Source organism: Bubalus bubalis, chromosome 21, assembly GCF_019923935.1.
Source record: "Bubalus bubalis isolate 160015118507 breed Murrah chromosome 21, NDDB_SH_1, whole genome shotgun sequence".
Taxonomy (NCBI): Eukaryota; Metazoa; Chordata; class Mammalia; order Artiodactyla; family Bovidae; genus Bubalus; species Bubalus bubalis.
The window spans coordinates 51,566,982-51,575,147 of record NC_059177.1 but is presented as its reverse complement, the minus strand read 5'-3'; positions in this window follow the sequence as shown (position 1 = coordinate 51,575,147).

The window sequence follows — 8,166 nt, the reverse complement described above, 5'->3', positions numbered from 1 at the left end:
AAGTCATGCAGCATGGAGGATCTTAGTTTCCCAACGAAGGATTGAATCTGGGCCCCCTGCACTGGAAGAACGGAGTCTTAAACACTGGACCACCAGGGAAGTCCCAGGATGTCCTAAAAAAAACCCCACTAAAACTAGACTGAGGAGGATGGCTTTGCTTTGGCAGCCAACTCAAAGCCTTTGTTTTTTTGTAACCTGAAGCCACGGGTGTTTGTTATGAATATAAGCATCAAATGACAATTGGATCCCAAGATTCATTGCTTTTGGTTTCAATAGAAAAATCACATTTTTTGGTTTGTATTTGAAAAATACCAAAGATCGCAATAATGGGTAACATACCACTTACAAGAATATATTGAAAGAAAGATGTCAGAGCTACCTTCGTTAACCTGAGCAGTCTTCTCTCTAAAAATAACGCTCCTAACAGTCCCAGGGAACAGGGTGGCGCGGATTCTGAGTGGAAGTCTTGTGAGGCTGTGGGGCACTCTCAGAGCCTGTCTGCCATGCGTCCATGGCCCCTGGTCCCGGGGCACACAGCCTAGAGGGGGCGTGAGAGCCAGCAGTGCCCACCCGCCGTGTCCCCACACTCACATCTGTGTATGGGCCGCTGTGCTTGGCCCCCAGGCCCTGCTGCATTACTGACCTTCTGGGATTCTTTCCCATGCTTTTGAAGTGTATTCTTTAGAAATTCATGTAGTTGGGTTTTCTTGGTGGGGAACTCACTGTTTTTGTTTATCTGTGATTCTCTTCCTTTTGCTCTCATTCTTGCAAGGTGGTTTTGCCAGTTACACATTCTAACTTGACCATCTACAGTTCGTGGACAGCCTCCTCTAGTCTTAAGTCTCCCATTGTTGCTGGTGAACAGCTGTTAAATTGTCCCTGTGTTAAATGCTCTGGCTTTCAATCCAGAATGAGGCCGGGATCCTCCGTCTTTGGTATTCTGCCCACATTATGTGCCCAGCTGTGGCTTTCTTCTCATTTACTCTGTTTAGGATTCATGGGTTTTCTTGATTTTGTGGATTCAAGTTTTTCATCAGGCACTCTTCCTTTAAAAAGTAACTTTCTTCCATTTTCTCTATTCTTTCCTTTGGGGACTCAAATTTGATGTAACAAGACCTTTTCATTATATTCTGTTTCTTCTCTCTTTCTACCTCTTTCCTACTCTCTTCATCAGTATGATAAACATCTGTCTTACTGTTACATTCTAAAGAATTTTCTGGCATATTTCTCCAGTGCATTATCTCTTCAGTTGGGTCTAATCTGTAATTTAACTCATCAACTGAATTTTAAATTTCAATAATTATATTATTCATTTTTACAAGAATAAATGAATTCTCTGGAAAAGAAGGGCATTCCTCAGGGGTGTCAGCAAAGGTGAGAACAGGGGCACAAGAAAGGGAGAGGAGTCCTGGGTTAGAGGGATGAGGGTGCTGTCCAAGCCCATTTTTTGTTATATAAGACCTCTGCTGCCAATTTCATGGCTGCCTAGTATGTGAGAGTATCCAGGGGTGCCAGGCGGGAGGGGACCAGGAAGACCCAGCCTAGGGTGTGTGGATTTGAACCTCCCCATTTTTAACCCAAGATCTCAAAAGACTTCATGATTCTGGTCCATTGGACTGTCAAGTTAATGCAGGTAATCTTGGAAACAGTGGTAACAAGACCTAACTGGAACAAGTTTCTGGCTCTTATGGGCTTCCCTTGCGGCTCAGCTGATAAAGAATCCGCCTGCAATGTGGAAGACCTGGCTTCAACCCCTGGGTTGGGAAGATTCCCTGGAGAAGGGAAAGAAAGGCTACCCACTCCAGTATTCTGGCCTGGAGAATTCCACAGACTGTACAGTCCATGGGGTCAGAAAGAGTCAGACACAACTGAGTGACTTTCACTTTGGCTATTTATAGACCACTCCAAAGTGTGACCCTCCTGGCTTGGCTTTTGTTGAATTTGAAGATCCTGGAGATGCAGCTGATGCTGTCTGAGAGCTAGACAGAAGAACACCGTGGCTGCTAAGGAAGAGCGGAACTCTCGAATGGTGAAAAGAGAAGCAGAAATCATGGCCCACCTCCTTCTTGGGGTTGTTGCCCTCCAGACAATTACGGGAGGAGTCCTTCATCTCCATGCACATCTCCAAGATGGAGATGCTTCTCCCGCAGCCAGAGCAGGTCCCTTTCTAGAGACAGAAGAGAGAGATTACTGTCCCAGGAGAGAAATCACAAGCTGTCTGGTTCTTTCTAGATCTTTCTAGACCTAGCAGGTCTAGGTCAAATGAAAGGGAATAGACCTCTGAAGTCCAGAAAGGCACACAGCTAGTTAGGGGCAGAGCCAGGATTGAAACATAGATCTTCTTATTTTTTTAGGGTCTAGCAGTTGGTCAGGACCACCCAAGAAGGAAGGGATTAGATACTGAAAAGACTGAGATGGATTCCAGTCCGTGTCATCCAAAATAAACTACGAATGAAGTATAGAGAGACCCAACAAAGATCAGTTGTTCTTCCATGACTACTTTGACGTTTTTATTTTAAAAAGTATACACTGATAACCCACCTGAATCCTCCTCTTTTTGTTTCCCCTTTTGGTGCCCCTGCTTTGTGGTACATGAAGCACACTTTCAAACTAGGCTACTAGGAATTGCAGCCTGAAAAGGGAGCCACAGCTTTGCCTGCACTGGAGCAGGCAGGACGGTCTTGAATGCAGCTGGAAGCCAGGGAGCGGTGGGGGGCTCCCGGAGACCCGCAGCTCCTCCCAGTCGCTGATTCCGGGAAGAGCGGCTGGAAGGCAGATGCTTGAGGAGGCTAACGTTGGGGCACCGTCGCCACCTGGTGGCGTAGCCTGGTTATTGCCGCGATCGCGCCTACAAGCCCAGAGAAAGGAGAGAACAAAGGAAATGTGGGCGGAGGCGCCAGGCTGGGCGATTTGACTTTGCCGCAAGAATTGCTGAACCACCTTGTGCATCCCTGGAAGGTGCTAGCCTCCGAAGAGCTGATCTCTTGGTTCTCAGAGTGTGCAAACAGAGAGCCCTGGGCCTCACAGGACTTCCAGGCGTCATTACATGGAAATTAGAAAGACCACAGTCTTGAGATCTTAGAATCATCAAGGTAATCCCCATCCCCCATCCCTGCCGCCAGGTCACTGTCACAGGGGCTGAGAACTGCCCGAGATCACCCAGCTCCAGTCGCTGTTCCCGCCTCCGCCTCCGCCCCCGCCCAATGTGGGCAGCCTTTGTTCACCAAGGTCTCAGCGACATTCCGGCCCCAGGCGGCAGAGTTTACCTTATCTCTGTGGCCCTCCCTGGGGGCACTGGGCCTTCGGACCCACGCCCTCTGCCTCCCTCTCCCCGCTGGAGCTGACCTCCCTCCCGCCTCCTGCTCCCCTTCCCTCGGGTCCCCGCCACCACCGAGACCCCTGTCCTACACCTGTCCTTTCAACTGCCGTTTGCACATCTGGGACAAGTTGCTGTCACCAGTGTGGATATTTCTCCGGGGCAGTCCCCTCGCGTTCACCCCCTGACCACCCAGAATCTGTACAGTCCACTGTCTTAACCCGCCCTGTCCACGTAGGAGGTGCTCAGCACTTCTGTCCCCTCCTCCTACAATGTTTTCTTTCGAAATAACATCATACTTCGAGAAAAGTCGCAAAAATAGTACAAAGAAGTCCCTTACCCGCTTTGGTGGTGATTTAGTCTCTAAGTCATGTCCGACTCTTGGGACCCCATGGACTGTAGCCCATCAGGCTCCTCTGTCCATGAGATTTTCCAGGCAAGAATGCTGGAATGTGTTGACATTTCCTTCGCCAGGGGATATTCCGGACTCAGGAATCGAACCCCGGTCTCCTGCATTGCAGGCGGATTCCTGCATTGCAGGCAGATTCCTGCATTGCAGGCAGATTCTTTACCGACGGAGCTACCACTGAGCTGCGGGAGAAGTCCTATCCCTACTCCCTTTACTGAGAGTCATTTATTTTTAACATTTGCCCCATTTGCTTTCTTATCCTTTGTTTCCATCACACACACGCACTCTTAGAGTTTATTAAACCATTTGAAAGCAAGTTACGTCATAGTCCTTAACCTTCAGTGTCATTTCCTGAAAATAAGGATATCCTTATATAATTATAAAATTCAGGAAATGTAACATTGAGACAATATTTTAGCCTAATCAATAGTGTGTATTTCAGCTTGGATAATTGTCCCCAAAATGTCCTGTCTAGCACTTTTTGTTTCTGTTTTGTCCCAGACCTAATTCAGGTTCACATATTTCATTTACTTGTCATGTCTCGAGTCTCCTTAATCTGAAAAGTTAGCCTCTTATTGTTTGTGACACTGATATTTATGAGGGATACAGGTCAGTAATTTTATTAAATTCCTCAATGCACATACTTCCTTTCCTCCTGTATTTTTTGCTGTAAGTGCCAAAGGTCTTCCCAGGTGAAAGTGAAAGTCACTCAGTCGGTCTCTTTTTGACCCCATGGAATTCTCCAGGTCAGAATACTGGAGTGGGTAGCTGTTCCCTTCTCCAGGGGATCTTCCTGACCCAGGAATTGAACCAGGGTCTCCTGCATTGCAGGCGGATTCTTTACCAGCTGAGCTACCAGGGAAGCCCAAGGTGATGCTAGTGGTAAAGAACCCACCTGCCAGTGCAGGTAGACCTGAGACACGGGTTCGATCCCTGGGTTGGGAAGGTCCCCTGGAGGAGGGCGTGGCAACCCACTCCAGGATTCTTGCCTGGGAAATCCCGTGGACAGAGGAGCCTGGTGGGCTACAGTGCATAGGGTTGCAGAGTCGGACACATACCAAGGGTCTACCCAGTTCCTCAGTTTAGAAGCGTGGGCCCCTCCCTCCCAGCCTCACCAGGTCCTCACGCCTACTGCCCTTCTCTCCAGTGCCCTTATCTCTCCTCACCAGCCAGCCAGCCTCTGCTCTGCCCTCAGCGACTGCACTGCTTCTCACAAGCTGGTTGTTTAGTGTCGTCCTGCAGCATCAGGAGAGCTTGTTAGAAATGCAGACTTCCTCTTGCATTTCTTTGAGAAGTCCTGCTCTCAGACATCCCGGAAACAGAGCCCCCAGCTCCACACTGAAGGAATGTCCCTCTTCACTGCCCCTGACCCTGACCTCATTCTTGCCTCCCTACCTTCAATTGTGTGCTATCACCTTTGTACTATTTAGTCCTTCCTGGAATGCCCTCCTGAGACTTCAAGATGAGGCTTAAAGGTCACCTCTTGTACGCTTCCTGTCACTCCTCTTGGGTGCCATTTCCTCTGAACCTGTCTTTTATTGTAGCTTCTGTTATACCCAAGTGTTACTCCCAAAGGCTCCTGATCTTTAAGTGACTATTCCATTCATTAGTCAGTGAGCTTTCTGAGGGACAGCCTGCATCTTATTCACTTCCTTATCTCCAGGGCCTGGCACAATTCTAGTGTCTGTTGAATGAGCACATAATAGAAACAGCTCTTTGAGGGCTTCCCTGGTGGTCCAGTGGTTTAGAATCCACCTTGACAATGCAGGGGACACGGGTTTGATCCCTGGTCCAGGAAGATCCCACGTCTCTAGGTAACTAAGCCCATGCACCGCAGCTGTTGAGCCTAAGTGCCCTAGAGCCCATGCTCCACAAGAGGCCATTGTGACGAGAAGCCCCTATTTTCCACCCTCAAACAGCAAGTACCCAGTGCAGTAAAAAAAAAAACCACCCAGCTCTTCTTCCACATAAGTCCTCCTTCCCAGTAGACCTGAAGTGGGTATTGGGGTATCCAAATGTTGGGACAGAGGTGGCCACAGGGCACCTCAATGGCCCTTTGTGATCCCGGAGATCAGGCCCCAGAGAGAAGTGGCTTACTTGCAGGTTCCTTTCTGGAGAGGTTGATCCAGTGAGTCGCCACTGACTCATGACCTTCCTGGACAAGTGCCCTCACATGGTCCAGTGAGAGTGGCAGAGTCGTCAAAACCAGAGTTACAGATGAATACACACAAGATGGAGAGACTTAGGTGAAGTTTTAAACATGAAAAACAATTATGTACCCTCTTGCTTAGGAAATAAGTCATGCCGGTGAAGGATAATGGTTAGCTCAAGAAGGATGGGGGAAGACTAGAGGGTTTATAACCAGGCTGGGATAGGCAGGGGACTTCAGCCATGCTGTTTATTCTTAAGCTGTGTGTGGAATATGAGTGTTGAATTTTTTATACATTCTTATGTACTTTGAAAATTCTTACCTGAACCAAGGCATCATGCCTGGCACACAGGTGGCCTTTTTTTTTTTAATGTGTGGTTTTGCCCAAGGTTTTCAGTTAACCAGCCCTCAAACTTGTGGGTGCCCACTGTTTACTACATGTAAACTTTCTCCATGGAGTGCTTTCAGCTCTAACAAGCAAAGTTCAGAGGGTGAAAACAGAATCCCACCCTGTGATGGAAGCTTAAGATGAATGTAGATAAGCCTGGGGTTATATCTTAGCACATGGGCTACAGTTCAGATTTCATTGTATAGGCAATTAAATTCTCAAGGAAGAATAGTTTGAACTGCTGCTGCTAAGTCACTTCAGTTGTGTCCGACTCTGTGCGACCCCATAGACGGCAGCCCACCAGGCTCCCCCGTCTCTGGGATTCTCCAGGCAAGAACACTGGAGTGGGTTGCCATTTCCTTCTCCAATGCATGAAAGTGAAGAGTGAAAGGCAAGTCACTCAGTCGTGTCCGACTCTTCACGACTCCATGGACTGCAGCCTACCAGGCTCCTCCGTCCATGGGATTTTCCAGGCAAGAGTACTGGAGTGGGGTGCCATCGCCTTCTCCAGTTTGAACTAATTATTCATTTTAGCAAGGTGACTGTGACAACAGGCCAGAGAGAAGACCAGCTGGCTTTTGCAATAATACAGAAGTACTGCCTGCTAATTTATTATTATTTTTTAAATTTATTTTTATTTTTGGTTATGCCACATAGCATGCAGGACCTTAGTTCCTTGACCAGGGATTAAACCTGTGTCCCCTGCAGTAGAAATGTGCAGTCCTAACCACTGGACTGTCAAAGAATTCTCTCAAATTAAATTTAAAAAGCAATGTATGGTATGAGGTGAAGAGAAGAGACTGGCTGAGTAGATACTGAAGCTGTGTGATTGGCAGAAAAGTCTACTTAGTCTACTTTTATATGTCTGAAATTTCTCATTAAAAAAGGTAGGCATCTTATAGAAATCATAAATATACACTGACAAGTAAAAAAACCTTAATTACCAGAATGGATAGTTTGTCTTGGGATAGTTTTTCATAAATGAATAAAGGGCTGTCGCTTCATATAAACTGGGTAAAAGATAGGTCCAAGGAAACTAGCAAATGATACAGAAATATATGTTGAAGAGTTCTAATAACATTTCATTGTGAAAGACTGAGAAAAAGCATATCTAAATTAACATTTAATATGCTTTTTTTTTTTTTTTACCAGTTTTTATTTTTTTGGGTAACTTTCTACTTTGTATTGGGGAATAGCAGATTAACAAGGCTGCAATATTTTGGGGTATTTTATATGCTTTTAAATGTGTACAAATAATATAGTTGTAGATATTGTGGATATTTAACTATTTTCGCCATGCAACTTAGCTTGTGGTCTAACTAATCAGAACGTTCAAATCTTCTCATTAGGAATATGTGGTCTTATCTTTGGGAAGGTACTGCAGTATGGGATGGGTTAAACTGACTACAGCCATGTGATTTTACATGTCGTTGAAAATCACCTGTGTGTATATATATATATATATATATATCTCTCTCTCTCTTTAAATGTATGTGTATATATACATACATACATATGAGGGTATGGCAGCCCACCCCAGTATTCTTGCCTGGAGAATCCCATGGACAGAGGAGCCTGTTGGTTAGTCCATAGGGTCACAGAGTTGGACATGACTGAAGTGACAGCATGCACACATACCTATATATATACTCTATAAGAAACAATAGTGTGGTAAGAGTTGAGTGGACAGTAGGGTGGAAGTGTTTAGACATGAAGTATCTCTCTGCATAAGTGAAAGAAAGTGAAGTCGCTCAGTCGTGTCCGACTGTGACCCCATGGACTGTAGCCTGCCAGGCTCCTCTGTCTATGGGATTCTCCAGGCAAGAATACTGGAGTGGATTGCCATTTCCTTCTCCAGGGGATCTTCCCAACCCAGGGATTGAACCCAGGTCTCCTGCACTGCA